This window comes from Rhinopithecus bieti, unplaced genomic scaffold, assembly GCF_001698545.2.
Source record: "Rhinopithecus bieti isolate Rb0 unplaced genomic scaffold, ASM169854v2 scaffold_6946, whole genome shotgun sequence".
Taxonomy (NCBI): Eukaryota; Metazoa; Chordata; class Mammalia; order Primates; family Cercopithecidae; genus Rhinopithecus; species Rhinopithecus bieti.
The window spans coordinates 2,852,807-2,876,323 of NW_016805697.1; the positions used below are offsets into that span (position 1 = coordinate 2,852,807).

At 38.5% G+C, this 23,517-nt stretch overlaps 1 protein-coding gene across 1 annotated transcript in view; it reads left to right on the forward strand.

The window, feature by feature from the left end:
• The window catches only part of FAF1 (Fas associated factor 1), a 222,464-nt gene that overhangs the window by 6,357 nt on the left and 192,590 nt on the right, over nt 1-23,517 (forward strand). The window lies entirely within an intron of this gene.

The following is a 23,517-nucleotide window of genomic DNA, read 5'->3' on the forward strand; positions in this document are numbered from 1 at the left end:
CCATCTGAAATTCAGTTTTGGCCACTTTTCCCCACAAACTTGCTTGTCTAACCAGATATCTAAGTTTTTTTAAAAAGTAAAAGTGAAAATGAGAATGTTTCTGGAAATCTCAAGTTAGATCTAATTTTTAAAATAAATAGGGCTAAAAAGAAATTGGGACTTCATAAACATCTTGTAATGATCAATACTGAAATAATGATTATGCCTAAGAATTGAATTACCTTTTAATATTTTCTAGTAAATATTATATTTCTGCCTGGATAATAACTACAGTTCACTCCTCTTCCAGCACCACCACTATATATTTTAATATAAAATAATTCTTTGTGGAAGACAAAAAAGTTTTAAGACAATTTATGTAGATGCTACTTGAATCTAATTACAATGTAAACACTATGCCTTTGGAAAATGCTTTGTGGATTATGAAATTTTAAAAATCAGAAACTTTAATAATCAGAAAATAGCAAAACCTTTATTTTTGGTCAGGCACGGTGGCTCACACCTGTAATCCCAGCACGTTGGGAGGCCGATGCCGGTGCATCACCTGAGGTCAGGAGTTTGTTTGTTTGTTTGTCTGTTCGTTTTTGAGATGGAATCTTGCTCTGTTGCCCAGGCTGGAGTACAATGACACAATCTTGGCTCACTGCAACCTCTACCTTCTGTGTTCAAGCAGTTCTCCTGCCTCAGCCTCCCAAGTATCTGGGAGGTACCCTCCACCATGCCCGGGTAATTTTTGTAGTTTTAATAGAGATGAAGTTTCACCATGTAGGCCAGGCTGGTTTAGAACTCCTGACCTCAGGTGACCTGCCCACCTTGGCCTCCCAAAGTGCTGAGATTACAGGCATGAGCCACTGTGCCTGGCCAAGGTCAGGAGTTTGAAACCAGCCTGGCCAACATGGTGAAACCCTGTCTCTAATAAAAATACAAAATTAGCTGGGCGTGGTGGCTCATTCCTGTAATCCCAGCTAGCTGCGGGGCTAAAGCAGGAGAATCACTTGAACCTGGGAGGGAGGTTGCAGTGAGCCGAGATTGTGCCATTGCACTCCACTGGGCAACAAGAGGAAAACTCCATCTGAAAACAAAACAAAAGCCCCTTTATTTTTCATAAACATTTCCAGAAAAAAAACTTTAGGTTTAGGTACTAAATTTGTTTCTGAAAAACTGATTTCAGTGTTGATATTATAGTATATAATTAGAATTATTGGCTGGTCATCTACGGCTAAGGATAGAGACGTGTTTGTGGTTTTCTTCTGGTTTTCTTTGTTGTTTTCTTGCTTGAGTGAGAAATTTGATAGAGAATGTGCTACATTTATTTTCACAAAATAAAAGAGTAATGTTCATACATGATGGTCTACTGTTTACCTGAGGAGGCATGAAAAAAAAGAAATGTTCTTAGTGTTGTCTAATAACTTATTCCAAGAAATAGTAATATTAATGGAAGAAAATAATTAAGACCTGAGCATATCATTAAATTCTCTGAGCTTTAATTTTCTCACTAATTTGCGGAACTATTATGAAGATAAGTGATAATATAAATACAGTACCTGGCTCATAGTAGACACTCAATAAATGAGTCAACATTATAATTAAGACAACTCCAAAAAAGTGATCATAATTACAGATTACAATTACAGGCAAGAATTGACTGATTTAAACAAATGAAGTGATGTCTGAGACTTGCTTCAGAATAACCCATGCGTGGCACAGTGAGTGAGGATAGAGCTAATTTAGATTAGGCATCTATCAATCATTGTTGAATCTGGATGATATGTATATTGGGTTTATTATACTGTTTTCTCAAATTTGTATATGTTTGAAAATTTTCATAATACAAAGTTTAAAGCAAAAATAATTGTCTTGTTTAAGAGCAAGGACTTAAGATAATAGAGAAACTCTGGAAATGTGAGGCTTCACAGGGTTGAAAAAGCCAACTGCTTTTGCACCCCACCCTTTTAGAAACCAGAAATTGGCTTATCAGGTACAAGTTCCAAGAGTGATAGGCAAAGTCGATGAAATATGATCAATTCTTCTGCCTGTAAAATAGTGCCTTATACATTTTAAGTGCTAATTCATTGAATTGAGTTGGCATGGTCTTTTATGAGACCCATGTTTTAATGGTTTTTATAACATTTAATTTTTTGCCAAGGAGTTGTCATGCAGTCTAATTACTATAGGAAAATATGGAAAGCAGCTAAAACTGTTTATTTCCAAGACTGTAATACTACTTGGTGCTCTTAAGTCACAGCAAACACAAGAGGGAATCCCTATTAAGAGGCTTGATTCTTTTATCCTCATTATTCCCATTTGCACCTTGTCCCAGAACCTGTGAAGTGGTGCCTGCCCACACCTCCCCAGAGCAAATGTTGCCTCATTGGCAGGATGTTGCCTTGAGCTTGCATGATTTGATACAACAAAGATGTTTAGGGCCAAGCTGCTTTTAACTGATGCCACAGCAGATTCACTAGCTCCAGTGCTTGAATTTAGCCAAAAATGGCTTATAACCAGTATTCTGAGGATATCGTGGCCAAATAATATGTCATAAAACCTCTTTCATTAGGAGTATAAAAACTCATAATGCTGGTACTTGTAGTCTATATTTGTTGCAGGCAGTGGTGTTTTTATACTTATTGAAATCATTCAAGTGGAGGCATCTGCTACAAAACAAAATAGTCCTCAGCTTAGGGCATGAATTGGGTACAGCTGAGAAATGTCAGCTGTGTAAACAGCCTGAAATGTGTTACCAACAAAAATATAATTAATTTCTTTCCAAGACAGTGTGCCATAACTTAATACTTAGAATGGTTTAACTTTCAGAGAAAGCACCTGAACATTTGCTTCCCAGTGCCAGAGTAGAGGATTGATTATAAAGGTCATTAAAAGTGAGGTTATTTTGTACTTTTATTGCTCAGTTGAAGAAATTTGTGTGACTTTGAATATAGGTAGCCTTAGATATCATTGGCTTCTATGAATTTATGAAAATACCGTAGATCAAGAAATTAATGGATTTGGGGTGATGAAAATATTCTAAAAATTAGATTATGGTAAAGGTTGCACATCTCTAAAGTTTTAAACAATCATTGAACATTTAAAATGAGTGAATTTTATGGCATATAAATTATGCCTCAGTGAAGCTATTTTGTTAAAAAAGGAGTTAATTAACTATATTAAAATACTTTTCACTTACATTTTATCCTGCATGAGAAATACTTTGCAAAAACACAAGAGATGTTTTGTTCAGTATACTTCTCATTAACCTTTGACTCACCCAACAGGACAAAGAAATAGACCTCTTATAATCAATTCTTTTATAATCTTGAGTCTCTTATGAACCTAATAGACTTCAGTCTTGGGCATTTTCAGGCTACTCAGTGAAGTCAACAATCATTTACAACATTGTTGCCCATCTCCCTTCAGAATTAACATATTTTCTTTGCTTGTGGTCCTACTCTAATAGGGTGTGGAATACTGTATGAATTGTCAGTAACTCCATTCCTTTTGTACTCTTTCATCAGAAAAATAGGTATCTAAAGCTTCACCAGTAGGAAAATGTTTTCATGCTGTGACAGTTCAGCTGTGAGAACAAGGAGTTACAAATAGGCAAAATCTCATTTTACACTTTAACAAGGAAGCTCTTGGTTTTTAGAGAGGAGAAATACTTTTAACACCGTGAATTATGTTTAGACAGCTTATTACAGTGCAGTCAATATGAATACGTGTAGCTCTTTTAAAATTCCTGGATTTAATAATGCTTACACAAAACTCTTTCAGTTTTTTTTTGTTTTGTTTTTATTTTTATATTTTTTTTCGACAGAGTCTCGCTCTGTCACCCAGGGTGGAGTGCAGTGGTGAGATCTCAGCTGACTGCAACCTCTGCCTCCCAGGTTCAAGTGATTCTTATGCCTCATCCTCCCAAGTAGCTGGGATTACAGGTGTGTACCACCATGCCCAGCTAATTTTTGTATTTTTAATAGAGACAGGGTTTCGCCATGTTGGCCAGGTTGGTCTCGAACTCTTGGCCTCAAGTGATCCACCCGCCTCGGCTTCCCAAAGAGCTGGGATTACAAGCGTAAGCCACTGTACCCAGCCAACTCTTTCAGTTTTAATACTTTTTTTTTTGAGACGGAGTTTTGCTCTTGTTGCCCAGGCTGGAGGGCAATGGCGCAATCTCGGCTCACTGCAACTTCCACCTTCCGGATATAAATGATTCTCCTGCCTCAGCCTCCCGAGTTGCTGGGATTACAGGCATGCACCACAACGCCTGGCTAATTTTGTATTTTTAGTAGATACGGGGTTTCTCCATGTTGGTCAGGCTGGTCTCGAACTCCCGACCTCAGGTGATCCACCCGCCACGGCCTCCCAAAGTGCTGGAATTACAGGCATGAGCCACTGTGCCCAGCTTGATACTTTATTATTGCGCTTTTTTTTGTTTTTTTCCTGTCTCTCTTTCCCTCTTTCTCAATCTCTCTTTTTTTTTTCGGACGGAGTCTCACTCTCTCACCCCCATTCTATGGCATGGTCTTGGCTCACTGCAACCTCCACCTCCCAGGTTCAAGCAATTGTCCCTCCTTAGCCTCCCGAGTATCTAAGACTACAGGCGCACGCCATCATACTCAGCTAATTTTTTTTTTTTTTTTTTTTTTTTTTGTATTTTTAGTAGAAACAGGGTTTCATAAGTTGGCCAGGCTGTTATTGAACTCCTGACCTTGTGATCCACCTGCCTTGGCCTGCCAAAGTGCTGGGATTACAGGTGTGAGGCACCATGCCTGGCTTTTTCTTTCATGATTACTAATGGTCTTCTGTATTTCTGTAATTGGCCACAAAATATTCACTCAGAATTTTAGAAACTAGGAATTTTAGAATCAAAGCTCTTTGGGCATGTGTTAGGATTCAGAAAGCTAGTTATTAAATATTTTCACATTGAGAATGTGAGATAACTTACAAGTAAAACCATTACACAGTGGCTTTTGTATAAAATAAAAAGAGCTGGGCACAATGGCTCACGCCTGTAATCCAGCACTTTGGGAGGCCAAGATGGGTGGATCACCTGAGATTTGGAGTTCAAGACCATCCTGACCAACATGGAGAAACCCCGTCTCTGCTAAAAATACAGAATTAGCTGGGTGTGTGGCGCATGCCTGTAATCCCAGCTACTTGTGAGGCTGAGGCAAGAGAATCATTTGAACCCGGGAGGCGGAGGTTGCAGTGAGTCGAGATTGCGCCATTGGACTCCAGCCTGGGCAACAAGAGCAAAATTCTGTCTCAAAAATAAAAAAATAAAATAAAATAATTAAAAATTAAAATAAATAAATACATAAAATAAAATAAAAACTGCACACAGCCCTCTCCCTGCCCCACTCTTAAATAGAAATGAATCTGAAGGCTGGGCACAGTGGCTCACACTGTAATCCCAGCACTTTGGGAGGCCAAAGCAGGCGGATCACCAGGTCAGGAGTTCGAGACCAGCCTGGCCAATGTGTTGAAACCCTGTCTCTACTAAAGATACAAGCAATTAGGGCCAGGTCCCCTAACTTTTGAGATGGAGTTTCGCTCTTGTTACCCAGGCTGCAGTGCAGTGGCACGATCTCGGCTCACCGCAACCTCTGCCTCCTGGGTTCAAGCGATTCTTCTGCCTCAGCTTCCAGGTAGCTGGGATTACAGGCATGTGCCACCACACCCAGCTGATTTTATATTTTTAGTTGAGCCGGGGTTTCTCCATGTTGGTCAGGCTGGTCTTCAACCCCCGACCTCAGGTGATCCGCCTGCCTCAACTTCCCAAAGTGCTGGGATTACAGGCATGAGCCACCTCACCCAGCCAAAATTAATATTTCTAAAGTACAACATGAATCACATTCAGCCTTGCTTACTTATTTTCAATGGTTCGTTTATGCTGGCATTCAAAAGCCTTCATTCTTTAGTCTGAAACTTCCCTTCCAGGTTTGTTTTCCCATACAGGCTCTGAGTAAATACTTGATAAATATTTGTTGAATGAATGATTGAATATTACACCATATGTGTCTCAGCTTTAGCTAAATACTTATCTTACTGTTTTTCAAATATAGTTGGTACTCTCCCACTCTGTCATTTAATCATACTCTTCCTTCCACCTAGAATACCTACAATTATCTCCTTCCTTGAAGACCTTTTTTTTTTTTGAGATGGAGTTTCACTCTTGTCACCCAGGCTGGAGTGCAATAGCGCGATCTCGGCTCACTACAACCTCCATCTCCTGGGTTCGAGCGATTCTTCTACCTCAGCCTCCTGATAGCTGGGATTACAGGCATGTGCCACCATGCCTAGCTAATTTTTGTATTATTAGTAGAGACAGGGTTTCACTATGTGGACCAGGCAGGTCTCTAACTCCTGACCCCAGGTTATCCACCCACCTCGGCCTCCCAAAGTGCCAGGTGAGCCATCGCGCCCAGCCAAGACCTTTCTTTAAGAAACCCTGCCTATGTCCTTCTTCCCATGCTACCTTCTCCAACCCTCTTAGAAATTCATTTATAGTTCTTTTCTTCTGCTTAAGCTTTTTTCACTTTTTTCTTTCTTCGTTCTTTGTTTCCTTCATTTCTCCCTTCCTTCCTCCTCTCTGGCTTCATCTGAGTCACCACAAGCAACTTAATGTCTATGGATCGCAGTCTCTGTAACTGTTGAACAATAACTCGTAGAGTTATTGTGAAGATTAAAGAGTCAGTAGTTACAAGAATAGTTACTGTTAGGTTTATTTTAAAGATTGAAGTAGAATGTACTAGAAAGAATGCCTTAACATGGTTAACTCTTGGCTATTATTGTTTTTTATTTATTGTTTTAATCTATCCATTCACTTGACATTTGTGGAACAACTCTGTTAAAAGAAAACTTCAGACAAATTAAATTTAACAGAGTTTAATTGAACAAGAAAAAAAAATTATTTGCAAATTGGGCAGCCCCCAGATTCATAGCAGATTCAGAGAGACTCCAGGAATGCCTCGTGGTTAGAACAAATTTATAGACAAAAAAGGAAAGTGACGTACAGAAAGAAGTGAGGTACAGAAACAGCTGTATTGGTTACAGGTTGGCGTTTGCCTTATTTGGACACAGTTTGAACATTCAGCAGTGTATCAGTGGTTGAAGTATGGCTGCTGAGATTGGCCAAGACTCAACTGTTATTATAGGCATTTATTCATAAGTTAGGTTTTCAGTCTTGTCTACCTGTTAAGTTAGGTTAGGCTTCCTCCACCAGGACTCAAATGTAGAAGTACGGAGCCCTAGGCTGGGCATGGTGGCTCATGCCTGTACTCCCAGCAGTTTGGGAGGCCGAGGCAGGTGGATTGCTTGAGACCAGGAGTTTGAGACCAGCCTGGCCAACTTGGCGAAACCCTGTCTCTACTGAAAATACAAAAAAAATTAGCCGGGCGTGGTGGCTCACACATGTGATCCCAGCTACTCAGGAGGCTGAGACACAAGAATTGCTTGAACCCGGGAGGCGGAGGTTGCAGTGAGCCAAGAGCGCGCCACTGTACTCCAGCCTGGGTGGCAGAGCGAGATTATGTCTCAAAAGAAAGAAGAAGAAGAAGTATAGAGTCCTTCTCAGATCATATATTTAGTTCGCTTTAACAACTCTTATAGGCCGGTAACTGTGCTGGCCCTTAAAGTTGGAATGATAAGATGTTGCTTCTCAGAGATTGATGAGTTTAGTGGGAGACATATGTATATAAATAATGACAACTGAAGTATACAAATGCAATGGGATCATAGAAGAGGGAACAACCAATTTTGCTTACAGTTAGTGGTAGTGAAAAAATGACTTCTCAGAGAAAGGGACATTTGATTATGTTTTAATTTGTATACTTATATTCCTCCTTTTGCAAATTATAAGCATTAGAAGTAAGAACTGTCTTCACATTTATATCAAACATAGTGTTTTACGCATTTATTTAAATTGCATTCATTTATTTAAGTTGTTCAGTGCTCCACAAAGTTGACATCTATGGCAATAAACAACTAAAGGATCGATTTGTGAGTATAGTAACTGGATAAACATTTTGAGAATCATTTATTTCTAATAAAAATTAAATTATCAAAACTAAACATTTTATAGCAGCAAGTAGAATAACAGATTTAAGAGTGTGCAGAGCTACATTGTGAGCCGATTTTTACCAATGTGTGTGTGTGTATATGTGTATTGGTGGGAGGTAGAGGAAATGGAGGTGGGGGAGAATGCAAGTGAGCAGACCAGTCCAAGTTTATTGAATCCTAGCATTACTATTATTTATATGTTACTTAATGTTTGAGCTTCTGTTTCTTTATCTATAAAATGGAGATGATATTAACACACTTGAAAGCCTATTGTGAAGATTACATGGGTTAACATATTACTAGGTTGGACCATATGAAGTTGCCATTTTTTTAGGGACAAAAATGGTTGCAGATTAGAAGTTTCATATGATTATATCTAATATGTAAAGCACATAATATAATGCAGGGGTTGACAGTAATGACTGTGAGCCCAAATCTCACTCAGCATCTGTTTTTGTCAATAATGTTTTCTTGGGACACATTCACACCGATTTCTTTTTTTTTCCTTTTTTTTTTTCCTTTTTTTAGACGGAGTCTCGCTCTGTTGCCTAGGCTGGAGTGCAGTGGCGCAGTCTCAGCTTACCTCAACCTCTGCCTCCTGAGTTCAAGAGATTCTCCTGCCTCAGCCTCCCGAGTAGCTGGAACTACAGGCAGGTGCCACCATGCCCAGCTAATTTTTGTATTTTTAATAGAGACGGGATTTTGCCATGTTGGCAAGGCTAGTCTCAAACTCCTGACCTCAGGTTCTCCCCACCTTTGGCCTCCCAAAGTGCTGGGATTATAGGCATGAGCCATAGTGCCTGGCCATACTGATTTCTTAAAGTACTGTGCCACAGCTGCTGTCACACTATAAGCAGGGATGTATAGTTGCAAACAAAGACCATATGGCCCACAAAACCTGAAATATCTACTGTCTGGCTCTTTACAGAGAAAGTTTGCCAACCCCTGGTGTAATGTCTGGCATTTAGTAGGCATTCAACAAACATTAACTCTCTTTCCCTTGAGTAAGCACCTTCTTTATAGTGCATACACATGCAGAATCAGAAGCATTCTTTGACTAGCTTCAGGGTCATCTTATGCTATTTAAATTACTTTGTTAGCCTGTCCTAGGGCAGACAGATTCAGGCAATCTTTGGACATTTTCACTGACTTTTTCTTTATTTGGGAAGGTCGTGGATAATGTTGCTTCTGATGGTGGTGAGACTCAGTAGCTTCAGAGGGTTCATTGCCCTTGTCAACATATAGAGTCTTTTGCAAATAACACAGGCAAAGACTAAACAGATGGAAAGAACAGCTTTGAAAGCAGTAGAAGAAAGTTTGGGTTTAAAAGGAAAGAAAAGTTGTGAAATGAATTCTATTCTGAACAAGAGTGAGAAGTTTGGGAGTGTGGATGAAACACTCAAGGGAAATGTTTACTCAGTAAATATGAGGAAGAACACATGGAAGCAAGACAGCCCCCAGTTGGAAACCTACAAGCGCTGAGACCTAATGCTGTGGGTCGTTTATTAAAATCCCAAACCTGTAGACTGCTGCTTCTGCCCATGAAAGGATAAATGCTTTGGGATTTTCCTTCACTCTGTAAACAACTACAAGACAGGATAAAATACATGAAACAACTGTTTTCAGATATTAGCCAACAGGACTCTGAAGAAGGAAACGAGTCCTATGAGAGTCTTAAATTCTGCCTGGAGGCAACTTCTGGATCCCATAGCAGGGAAGGGAAAGTAGAACAGAACTTGATGATTTCGCTGAGTTGAAGGGACAGAGATTGGAGTTTGGGGAGGCGCCAGCAGCTAAATTTTGCAAAGCAAACTACCAGTAGAGAAAAATCTCCAGAAATCTGCATAGGTTCCCCAAGTCTTTAGCTGAATACCAGTCTCTGCATGCATAGGGTAAAATTTCAGGAGGCTAGGCAAAGAGAAATTGTTTGGAAAAAGAACAGTTAACTGGGATCTATAAGGTAAACAATCCCCAGACTTTACACAAAACTAAAACTACTTCAAGTTTCTTCCAACTATACATTGTAGAGACACCTCAGTGAATACACAGGGCATTCAGTAGCTATCTTCAGAAGAGTTATCCACTCCACTCCATTAAGTGGAGTGGATAAATTGGCCCTAGAGTGAAGGCTACTCTAGGACTTTTAAAAGCTTAAAACAAGGCTCAATAAGGAATAAGCTGATTAATAGGTAAACTGCCTCTAAAAACAAAGTCCAGCATCCAATTAAAAGTTACTGCACATACAAACAAGCCAGAAAATCTGACCCATAACCAGAAAAGAAGTCAGTAAAAAGAAACAGACATGGAAGTTACTTAGATAATGAAATTAGCAGACATGCACTTTAAAGTAGCTTTTATAAATGCTATGAATGTGCTCAAGGACTTAAGTGAAAACATAGGAGGAAATAATAAAATATATAAAAGAGAGCAAAGCATCACGGCAGGGTGGGAGTTGGGGTGGCGATGACTCATGCCTGTAATCCTAGCACTTTGGGAAGCTGAGGCAGGAGGATGACTTGAGCTCAGGAGTTTGAGACCAGCCTGGCCAACATGGTGAAACCCCAGCTGTACTAAAAGTACAAAAATTAGCCAGGCATCGTGGTGCATGCTTGTAGTCCCAACTACTCAGGGCACTGAGGCAGGAGAATCGCTTGAATCTGGGAGACAGAGGTTGCTGTGAGCTGAAATTGTGCCACTGCACTCCAGCCTGGGTGACAGAGTGAGACTGTGTCTCAAATAAAAGAATTTTTTTTTTTTTTAAGAACAAAGTAACACTTCTAGAGATAAATAATATAGTATCTGAAGTACAAATTCTACTGGATGGGATAAATAACAGCTTAGACAATGCCCAAGAAAAGATCAGTGAATTTAAAGATATAGCAATAGAAACTGTCCAAACTGAAGCACAGAGAGAAAAAAGAGTGAATGAACAAAGTATCAGTGACCTCTGGGACAAAAATCAGGCTTCAAACATACCTACAAGTGGAGTTGTAGAAGGTGAAGAAAGATGGAGGGAAGAGGTCAAAAAAAAAAATTGAAGACGTAGGCTGAGCATGGTGGCTCATGCCTGTAATCCCAGCACTTTGGGAGGCCGAGGCGGGCAGATGACAAGGTCAGGAGTTTGAGAACAGCCTGGCCAAAATGGTGAAACCCCATCTCTACTAAAAATACAAAAATTAGCCTGGCATGGTGGCACACACTTGTAATCCTAGCTACTCAGGGGGCTGAGGCAGGAGAATTTGCTTGAACCAGGAGGCAAAGGTTGCAGTAAGCTGAGATCGTGCCACTGCACTCCAGCCTGAGCATCAAAGCGAGACTCCATCTCAGAAAAAAGAAAAAAAAAAGAAAAAAAATTGAAGAAATAGTGGCTGAATTTTTTGGTCATATTTATGAAAACTATAAACCCATCAATCCAAAAAGTACAATGAACTCAAAGAAGGATATACAAAGAATTTCACACCTAAAGTGTGTCCTAATTAAATTTCTGAAAAGCAGTGAAAAAGAGAAATATATCAAAACAGAATTTTAAAAAATTCATCACACACAGGGGAACAAATATAGAATCTTTAGATTTCTCATTAGAAAAAATGCAAGCCAAACTAGGTGCAATGCTTCCTGCCTGTAATCCCAGCTACCCAGGAAGCTCTGGTGAGAAGCTGGGAGTTCATCACCAGCTTGGGCAACATAGCAATACCCTGGCTCTATTAAGGAAAAAAAAGAAGCAATGCAAGCCAGAAGACAATGGAATGACATTTTTAAGGGGGCTGAAAGATTTTTTAAAAATTTCAAATCAGAATTTTATATTCAGTGAAAATAATCTTTCAAAACTGAAAGTGAGGATGGGCTTGGTGGCTATGCCCTGTAATCCTCAGGACTTTGGAAGGCCGAGATGGGAGGAGCACTGCTTCCGGGAGTTTGAGACCAGACTGGGAAACAAAGTGAGACCCCCATCACTACAAAAAATTTTAAAAAATAGCTAAACATTGGTGATACATGCCTGTAGTCCCAGCTACACAGGAGACTGAGGCAGGAGGATAGCCTGAGCCCAGGGACTCAAAGCTGCAGTGAACCATGACCTTGCACTCCAGCCTGGGTGACAGAGTGACACCCTGTCTCAAAAATAAGAAATAAAAAGAAAAAATAAAAAACTGAAAGTAAAATAGAATGTTTCAGGTAAACAAAAACTAAGTGAATTTAGTGCCAACAAACCTGCACTACAAGAAATATTAAAGGAAGTTCTTTAGACAAAAGGAAAACTGCCCTTTCCAGATACCAGATGGAAACTTGAATCTACAAAAAAAATGAAGATTGCCAAATAATGGTAAATATATGGTTAAATATAAAAGAGATATTTTTCCTTGTGCTTTTAATTTTTTTAAGATAATTTTTATTTTTTAATTTTTTCAAATTTAGTGTGAATTAGGGGGGTACATGTGCAGGTTTGGTACAAGGGTACATTGTGTGATGCTGAGGTTTGGGGCTGAATTGAACTCATAACCCAGGTAGTGAGCATAGTACCCTATAGGTGGTTTTTCAACCCTTGTCTCCCTCCCTCTACTTGTAGTCCCCAGTGTCTATTGCTCCCATTAAAAGATAAATTTTAGGAAAAAAATTAATAAGCAATATGGAATTTTTAACATATGCAGAAGTAAAATGTTTTAACAACAGTAGCGCAAAAAAACAGAATGGAAGTGTACCATTGGTGATCCTTCATTATACATGAAGTTGTATACTGTTAATCAAAGGTAATTTGTTAGGTTAATGATGCATGTTGTAAACCTTAGAGCAGCCACTAAAGAAAGAAATAAAAAGAAATATAGCTAAAAATCCGTTAAAAGAAATAAAACGCAATGCTGAAAAAAAGTACAAATAAAACAGAAAAAAGACCGGGCACGGTGGCTCATGCCTGTAATCCCAGCACTTTGGGAGGCTGAGGTGGGCGGATCACCTGAGGTCAGGAGTTCAAGACCAGCCTGGCCAACATAGTGAAACCCTGTCTCTACAAAATTAGCCAGGCATGATGGCAGGTGCCTGTAATCCCAGCTACTTGGGAGGCTGAGGCGGGAGAATCGCTCAAACCTGGGAGGTGGAGGTTGCAAGGAGTTGAGATCGCACCGTCACACTCTAACCTGGGTAACAGAGTAAGACTCTGTCTCAAACAACAACAACAAAAAAGAAAACAGAAAAAAAAGGAACAGAGAACAGATGGGATAAATACAAACAGCAATATGGTTTAAATCCAACCATATTGATAATTACAGTAAGTATAAATTACTTACATTAAAAGGAAAATATTATTAAAAATGAACTTTAAAAAACAAGATTCAACAATCTGACTGCAAGAATTTTGTTTTGTTTTATGTTATTTTATTATTAGTTTTTTTTAGATGGAGTCTCACTCTGTTGCCCAGGCTGGAGTGCAGTGGCATGATACCGGCTGACTGAAACCTCTGCCTCCCAGGTTCAAGTGACTCTTCTGCCTCAGCCTCCTGAGTAGCTGGGATTGCAGGCACATGCACCTACGCCTGGCTAATTTTTGTATTTTTAGTAGAGACGGGGTTTCACCATATTGGCAAGGCTGATCTCGAACTCCTGACTTTGTGATTCCCCCTGCCTCGGCCTCCCCAAGTGTTGGGATTATGGGCATGAGCCACTGCGCCTGGCCCCAGAATTATATTTTAAATGAGAACAATAGATCTACTTTTAACACTCTTCCACTAAATGAGCAGAAAAAATATTTGCCATCCAAACAGTAAACATAAGAAATTTGGGATGACTATGTGACATCAGAAAAGATATAGAACAAGGAATTTTTTTTCTTTTTTCTTTTTTTTTTTAAGACAAAGTGTCACTTTGTTGCCCAGGCTGGAGTGCAGTGGCACAATCTTGGCTCACTGCAGCCCCCGCCTCTGGGGTTCAAACAATTCTTGTGCCTCAGCCTTGTGAGTAGCTGGGATTACAGGCGCCCACCACCACGCCTGGTTGATTTTTTGTATTTCAGTAGAGCTGGGGTTTCACCATATTGCCCAGGCTGGTGTTGAACTCCTGATCTCAGGCAATCCATCCGTCTCAGCCTCCAAAAATGCTAGGATTACAGGCATGAGCTCCCGCGCCTGGCCAGAACAAGGAATATTATCAAGACTAAAAAGAGAGGTTTTGTAGTAATTAAAAGGTCATTTCATCAAGAAGACAGAATGATCCTAAATGTGTGTGTGCCCAGTAACAGTTTCAAAATACGCAAAGCCAAAGCTGATACACAGGTAGAGATTTCATTTTCCTTTTTCAGTGGTTTATGGTAGGTAAGAATATAGATTTGGTCAACGTGATTAATCAACTTTGCCTAATTTAAATTTGTAGACACTTCACCCAATAATAGCAGGATACGTATTCCTTTCAAGTATGCATGATGCATTTGCCAAAATAGACTATAACCTGGACCATAAATATTTATTTATTGTCTCAATACATATTAGATGATTGTAATTAAAATTATCACTAACCAAACATAATTAAATTACATATTAATAACAGTGGCATCTGAAGCTCTTCAAATATTTGAAATAAAAAACATACTATTTTTTTAAATTCATGAGTCAAAGAAATCAGAAAAGATTGGTAACATTTTAAACTAAATGAGAAAGAAAACAGCATATTAAATTTGTGGGATTCAGTTAAACAGTGCTTAGAGGAGAATTTATAGCTTAAATGCTTATATTAAAAAAGGAGGTCCACTATCAATGGAATAATCGTCTACCTGAAGAAGACAGAAAAAGAAGAGCAAATTAAATCCAAGTAGATTAAATGACATAGTAAAGATAAGAAAAAATATCAATGAAATAAAAGATTAGGAAAAATTATTGAAACCCAGTGCTGACTCTTTGAAAAGATCAATTAGACCGGACGCGATGGCTCACACCTGTAATCCCAGCACTTTAGGAGGCTGAGGCGGGTGGATCACGAGGTCAAGAGATTGAGACCATCCTGGCCAGCATGGTGAAACCCCATGTCTACTAAAAATACAAAAATTAGCTGGGCATGATGGTGGGCGCCTGTAGTCCCAGCTACTTGGGAGGCTGAGGCAGGAGAATTGCTTGAACCCCAGAAGCAGAGGTTGCAGTGAGCCAAAATGGTGCCACTGCACTCCAGTCTGGTGACAAAGTGAGATCCAGTCTCAAACTAAATAAATAAATAAATAAAATCAGTTAAGCTGGTAAACTCCTAGCTAGACTGATCAAGAGAAAAAGAGACTAGATACGAAGTAACAATGCCAGTAATTAATGAGAGGACATCAGCACGAATCATACAGACAGTTAAAAGATAAAAAGGAAATGTGAATGACTTCGGGCCAATAAACTCTGCAACACTAGGCTGAAATGGACAAGTTGCTTGAAAGGTTAAAAATTACCAAATTGATCCAAGAGAAACAGAAAACTAGAATAACCCAAATATGATTTTAAAATTGAACTTGCAGTTAAAATCTTGCCACAACAAAACTTCAGGACCAGCTTATTACATTGCCAAACACTACCAGATATTTAAGGTAAACTAATTCTAATCCTCTTCATATTCTTTTCCAACTCATTTTATGAGGCTGCTGTTACATTTATGAGGCTGCTGACCAACATTGGTCAGACATAGGGGGAGAAAAAACCAGAAAGCTACAGACCAATATCCTTCATGAAATACATGTTAAAAATGTTAACACATTTTACCAAATTAAATTTCACAATAAATAAAAAGAATAGTACATGAATAATACATTTTAAAAGGGTGAATTTTATGTTATATGGTATGGTACCATATAACAACAAATAACAACAAAGCTGTTATTTTTTTTTTTTTTCTTTTTTTTTCTTTTTTTGAGACCAACTCTTGCTCTGTCACCCAGGCTGGAGTCCAGTGGCAAGATCTCGGCTCACTGCAACCTCCTTCTCACGGGTTCAAGCTATTCTGACTCAGTCTCCCGAGTAGCTGGGACTACAGGTGCACGCCACCATGCCCAGCTAATTTTTGTATTTTTAGTAGAGATGGGGTTTCACCATATTGGTCAGGCTGGTCTTGAACTCCTGACCTTGTGATACACCTGCCTCGGCCTCCCAAAGTGCTGGGATTACAGGCATTAGCCACCGTGCCCAGCCAAAGCTGTTACTTAAAAAATAAAGAAGAGGGAAGAATGGGAAAAAGAAGACAAAAAAAAAGGGTCATGCATCATCATTGGGATTTATCTCAGGAGTACATGGATGGTACAACACTGGAACATCAACCAGTGTAACTAATTTCATTAACAAAACTAAGAAAACATACACAATCAAATGAATAGGTCCTGGAAAAGCATTTAATAAAATTTAGCATACATTCCTGATAAAAATCTATCAGCAAGGTAGGAAGGCAAAATAGTATAGCTACTCTGGAAAACAGTGGCAGCTGCTTAGAAAATTAAGTAGACACTTAACATACAATCTCAACTCTTAGATATTTGCCAAAGGGGAATGAAAACATGTTCTCACAAAGATTTGTTCTTGAATTTTTATTTTTATTGGAGCTTTATTTATAGTAGACAAAACCCAGATGCAACCCACATGTCCGTCAACTAGTGAATGATAAACAAATTGTGATATATCTATACAGTGGAATGCTACTCCAAATGAAAAGGAGCAAACTACTGATAGATACAACACTTAAGTTAATGATGACAGACACAAAAGACTACATCATTATGTGATTCCACATTTATGAAATGTGGAAAAACCAAAGCTATAGCTTACAGAAATCCAGTCAGTGGGTTGCCAAGGGGTAATGGTGGAGACTGACTCCAATAGAGACACAAAGAAACTTTTGGGAGTCATAGAAATGTGTGTATTAGAATTGTGTTTGTGCTTATTGGAATATTGTGCCACTGGAATATTGGTGAATTTTATAAATGTAAATGAGTCTTTCATAAAAATAAGTTTTTTCAAAGCAAAAGCAAACTAACTCAGCAAACTGGGAAAAGAGAAGAATTTCCCCAGCCTGGTAGAAGGACTCTATAAAAAAGCAATAGCTAGGCCGGGTGTGGTGGCTCACGCCTGTAATCCCAGCACTTTGGGAGGCCAAGGCGAGTGGATCACAAGACCAGGAGTTCAAGACCAACCTGGCCAAGATGGTGAGACCCTGTCTCTACTAAAAATACAAAAAAGTTAACCAGGCATGGTGGTGGGCATCTGTAATCTCAGCTACTCAGGAGACTAAGGCAGAGAATTGCTTGAACCCGGGAGGCAGAGGTTGCAGTGAGCCGAGACTGCGCCACTATACTCCTGCCTGAGCAACAGAGCGTGACTCCATCTCAAAAAAAAGAAAAAAGCAATAGCTAACGTATTTAATGGGGGAATACTTTCACTCTAAGATTGGAAATGATGTAAGGATGTTCACTTTCACAAATTCTATTCGGTGTTATATTGCTAGTCTTAGTACAGTAAGGTTAGGAGGAAAGAAAACACATGCAGATTAGAAAGGAGGAAATAAAACTTTTTTTGTTTTACAAAATATTTAGTAGTTTGTTTCTTGGTAGATCCAACATAATCCAGCAAAAAGCTAATAGAAGTGACAAGTGAAATTAGCAAGGCCATGGGCTAGGAGATCAATATACAAAAATCAATTGTGTTACAATATAATGGCAAAGAACATTTTGAAATGGGTTTTAAAAAATTTATATGACTCACAATTCTATCCCAAAACATGAAATATTTAAGGATATATTCAATAAAATATATATAAGATCTGTACATTGAAAATGGCAAATAATTGGAGAGAAATTAACAAAATTAAGACATGGAATGAGCTACCATGATCATGTGTTTGTGTATGTGTGTATATATATATGTGGGGGGAGGGTTGTTGTTGTTTTGTTTTTGTTTTTTTTTTAAGAGACCTCGCCACATTGCCCAAGCTGGTCCCCATCTCCCGGGCTCACGCAACCCACTCACCTTGGCCTCCCAAAGTGTTGGTATTAACAGGAGTGAGCCACAGAGCCTGACCTACATTCTATATTTTTAAGGTGGTACCTCCTCCCAGACAGCTATGGATTCACTGCAATGCTAATCAAAATCTCTATAGCGTTTTTCATAGAAATTGGCAAATTAATTTCAAAAAATTGTATGGAAATGTGAAAGAACTAGTGTTCCTAAAACAATTTTCTGTTTTTTGTCTTTTGTTTTCTTTTTTTGAGACAGAGTCTTGCTCTTTCGCCTAGGCTGGAGTACAATGGCGCAATCTTTGGCTCACTGCAACCTCCACCTCCCAAGTTCAAGTGATTCTCCTGCCTCAGCCTCCCAAGTAGCTGGAATTACAGGTGCCCACCACCATACCTGGCTAATTTTTGTATTTTTTTAGGTAGAAATGGGGTTTTGCCATGTTTATCGGGCTGGTTTCAAACTTCTGACCTCAGGTGATCCACCCACCTTGACCTCCCAAGGTCCTGGGATTACAGACATGAGCCACCACTCCTGGCCTAAACCAATTTTCAAAAAGAACAAAATTGGAAGACTTACACTCCCTGATTTCAAAAAGTATTACTATAGTATTCAATACAATGTGATATTTGTGTAAAGACAGACATGAATCAATAGGTAAAATAGAGTGTTCAGTAATAGATCTGTATGTATGTGCTGTTGATTGGTTTTGTGCAGAGATACCAAAGTAATGCAATGGAGACAGTTTGTTCTTCATTTAACAAATGGCGATGAGGCAACTGGATATTGGTAAAGATAGATAATTTCAGCTTTTACCTTATGCCATACACAAATTTATCTTAGATCAGAGATGACTTAAATGCAAAAGCTACAACTATTAAACTTGTTGGAGAAAATGTAGGAGAAAATCTTGGAATAGGAAAAAATTTCTGAGAGAGGACACTAAGCTCATAAGAGGAAAAAAATGGATAAATTGGACTTCATTACAATTTGCAAGTTTTGCTTTTCAAAAGACAGGATTAAAAATAAAAACAAGGCCAGGCACGGTGGCTCACGCCTATAATCCCAACACTTTGGGAGGCTGAGGCAGGTGGGTCACCTGAGGTCAGTAGTTTAAGACTAGCCTGGCCAACATGGTGAAATCCCCTCTCTACTAAAAATATAAAAAATTAGCCAGGCGTGGTGGCGAGTGCCTGTAGTCCCAGCTACTCAGGAGGCTGAGGCAGGAGAACCGCTTGAGCCCGGAAGGCGTAGATTGCAGTGAGCCGAGATCATGCCAGTATACTCAAGCCTAGATAACAGAGGAGATTCTGTCTCAAGAAAAAAAAAAAAAAAAAAAAATTGGATAGGCCCCAAACTAAGAGAAAATATAAATTTCATGGTGTTTGCCTCGGGTGAGGTGTGGTAGTTGACTAGAAGAACGTAAGGAAATTTTGAGAAGTGATAGAAATTTTCTATAATTTGAAAATTATACTAGTGGTTACAAGATTGTGTAGGTATATAAAAACTCTTCTAAATATGCTTTAAAATGGGTGCATTTTAGTGTAGATAACTAGACCTCAATAAGTTTTATTTTTAATTAGTGGATTTAGGATGAATATGTTGATCTGAGACCTTAACTGAGAAGATAAAGTACAGAACCAGGATTCAACATAAAATCTGTCTCCTCTCCCTTTTGCTTTCTCTTGTACCATGCCATTTCTTATATGTCCTTGCTTCTCAGAACAGTTCCAGTTTTAAAATGTCCAGTCCAATTTATCCTATCATTGCACTCACACTGGCCAAACCATGTGCCTTTATCGAGGTTTGGGAACTATAATACCAAGAGGCATGGATGGCTTTCCAAAGTATTTAGTCTATTCCCTAATAGCTGACCTAAATTTCTGTTTATCAGTTGAGCAATTATCTTTACCTCTGCATTAGTCTAAGAAACCAATGGCAAGGGCCAGGCATGGCATCAAGGAGTCAGTAAGGCCAAATGAGTGAGCTAAATGGCATCTATACAATTGAATTTTCAGTCAGAGTGGGTGGTTTGCTTGAGCTTAGCAGTTTGAGACCAGCCTGAGCTCAGCAGTTTGAGACCAGCCTGGGCAACATGGTGAAACTCCATCTCTATCAAAAATACAAAAACTATCTGAGTGTAGTGGCATGCACCCATGGTCCCAGCTACTCAGGAGGCTGAGGTGGGAGGATTGCTGGAGCCTGGGAAGTCAAGAATTCAGTGAGCCGTGATCACGACCCTGCATTCCAGCCTGGGTGACAGAGTGAGACATGGTCTCAAAAAACAAAACAACAACCAGATTTTTCTGGAGTAGGACAGTGTGCTAAAAATAATTTAGATTCTTTGCATTTCAAATTGTAGAGGGAAAGTAGAGAAATTAGGCTGAATTTTTCTTTGTCTTCATATGATTAAACTGAATGTGAAGGTTTATAATTATTCAGTAAAAGGTAGAAACAAGCAAAATTTTGCCTTTATTTTCCTTTATTAGGTAGGCACTATGTCTTTGAATATAAGTGAATTCCAAATTTTCATCATGGTACATTGGTTTGTATGTCTGTGTGTTCTTGAATGGTAGCCATATTATTAATGTGTCAGGGAATAGCAGTAGTACTCTTATTTTGGTACTCACAGTTACTTAAAGTGTAGGTGAGTATATTAAGAGACATGCATATAGTGATTTGTAGTTTACAAAGTGTATTTCTTGTACATGATCTTATTTGAGCCAAGTAGTAGATTATAAGTGACTAATTTTTGATAGAAATTATATACAATAGAATATAGTTACTGTCTGTTGTCATAAATTTTCCTTAGGATTGCTTGAAACCACCCTTTTCCACCTAGTGCTTATAATCATTTTCCTTCTTTGAGACTGTGAACTCCTTGAGGGCAGGAAACGTCATCTTTCTGTCTAAAGTGCCCAGAATGGCTCTGGCATAAAATGGATAGTAAAAGTTTCCTGTATTATATTAAGCATGGCACTGAAAAGTCAGGGATTGGCTCCAAATTGCATTTAATAACTGCTAGCCCAGTATTCTAATACATATTACTGCTTTCTCCACAGACACCTCTGCTCTTTAAAACAAACAAAAATCACAAACAGGTTCTTTTTTGTTACAGAGAAAGGTCTTGTTGGCAGCCTTGTGCCCAACCCTATTTTATAACTGAAAAATGGAAAGTTGTTTATAATACATATGTGCACTACTTAATCTCTGGCATTTGTGTTTGCAAGTTAACATGCTGTCTGTTGCATTTGAACAGCTGTAACATATGTGATAAGATTTCTTAATAAGTCATTTTCTTGAGCAATGGAAATATTGCTCGAGTAGTAGTCCAGCTTATTAAGCTGTACTTTTAGACCCTTGGGTTTTACATATAATCAATTACCTATAATTCTGTATTTGAGAAAGATCATGAAGATAGCACTATAACCTGTTTTGGAGGTAACATAAATTCTTTTTTTTTTTTTTTTTTTTTGATGTACAAAAATAGAGGGGTGCTTACAACTGTGTCTAATTGGCTCTAAAGTCTTACATATTTTGTCACCCAAAAGGAAGGCTGAAAATGAACATTCATGCATGGTAAGTGGCCTTTTGAACCCAAGGTGACTTAATCAACAGTCAAATCAATTGTTGCTTCACATCATGACATTGTTTAATATTCTACGTGTAGGATATATATGGTTTTTTAAAAATAAATATCCACAGGAGATTGCTGGTACTGATTGTTCCCAGAGCCAATGAAAGTCTTTTTGTTCTTTTATTGTATGTTTGTTGACAGTTGTGATCAACATGGAATGAACTGCTTTACAGTTTATTACTTTCAAAGTACAAATTTGAATGCTATGGATTCAGATGTATAAAAGAGATAAAATTACAGACAGCTTTGAGTGGCAGTTACATATCAAACCTCACGGGGGTTTGACAGGCAACGAATATCGTTATTAGACGCTTTTTCCATAATTGCTGACATTTATCCAGTGTTTCACAGTATTTGCTAATGTATTAATGCAGTCAATCTCTGAGAGGCTGCACATGCCTTTTTAGCCCTGGCTTTTATGGGATTCTGAAATTCATAGACCCACAGATACTTATTCCCTGCTGGTTGCCGTAGTGACAGAGCTCAGAGATAAGCCAAGACAGAGCCCTTTTGTGATTGCTTTTCAGGTGACATTCAGCGGCAGCTTGAGTAGAGTGTCCTTTTATAGTTCCTGTAATTCAGAAAATGATAACAGCTTTTTGCTGCTTAGAAGAGAAGTCTTTAGACTGCTCCCTGTGGGATTTTGTTTTGCTGTGCCACTTCATACCAACACCAGCCTGATAAAGTTCTTATTATTGTGGAGATTTCAAAGTGCAAGGAGATAGAATTAATTATGACAGGTTAGAAGATACAGGACTGATTTTACAAATAAAACTTTAAAGCATCAATACATGTTCCCCAACCATATGTAACAAGTTAATTTGGACATTTTAAGCTATTTGTGGCAATGTAGTTAGGCACTTGTTTAATAAGTAAATGCACCCAACTTCTGAATTGCTTGTGAACCCTGCTGGCTGTTCCATCCAAAGTGTAGAAATTATCTTTCATTTCTGTTACCATTTTCTCATTTGAAACTATTGCTTCAACATTTTGTTGTTTAGAGGCAAGTAGCTTTGTTTTAACATTTTCTTGGTTGGGGTATTTATAATTTCACTATTCTCAGCATTGCAATAATTAAAAATGGATACTTTATAAATAACAGCTTATCTGAATTGCTTCAAATTCAGAAGAAAACACCTGTGATGATTGAGAAGCACACTGGGAAGGAAAGCAGTTCAAAAAATAACTAGAGAAAATAGAATCTTACCTGAAAATATCATAGAGGAGGTCATAAGAAGCCAATACTTTCACCTAGACTGTTAAAGCTAGGAGAGTTAATAGTCTTAATTCTGGAAGAAGAAGAACACTACAAACAATGGATAAGTATGGGACACCTTGAGAGCTGGAAACCACTGTCTAGGTAGCTGATGTTATTGAGAAAGAGGCAAAAGACCAAAAACAAAATAAAACAAAAAATGTCAAGAAGAAATCAGAGACACTACCCCAAATTGAACCATGCAAGTCTGCTGGGAGATAGGAAGCATTTAGATATCTTACCCCTAAAATGTAAATGTAATTCATAGTTAAATTGGAAGCAAGTAGAATGAACTAAATAGAGAAGTAACTCGAGAATCTGAAGAGATTAAAAAGAATACACGTATTCCCAATTTCTAATAGACATGTTCCTGATTTATTGATGAACAAGCATATGGACTGAACATGAATGAGCGTTCAAAAGAGCAATTTGGCTTAACAAAAGCCAATCAGTTATCTTGAATTAGGTGTTCAGTTGAAAACTGGGGATCTGATTTGTGTTACTTGTTTCTAACCTTTCAGTCTCATTTAGAATAGATGTAAGTTAAACTCTCATAAAATTCAAATGTTTGTAATTCAGACTAAAAAAGGTAACCTTCAGACTAGTGACAAATATGACATTTT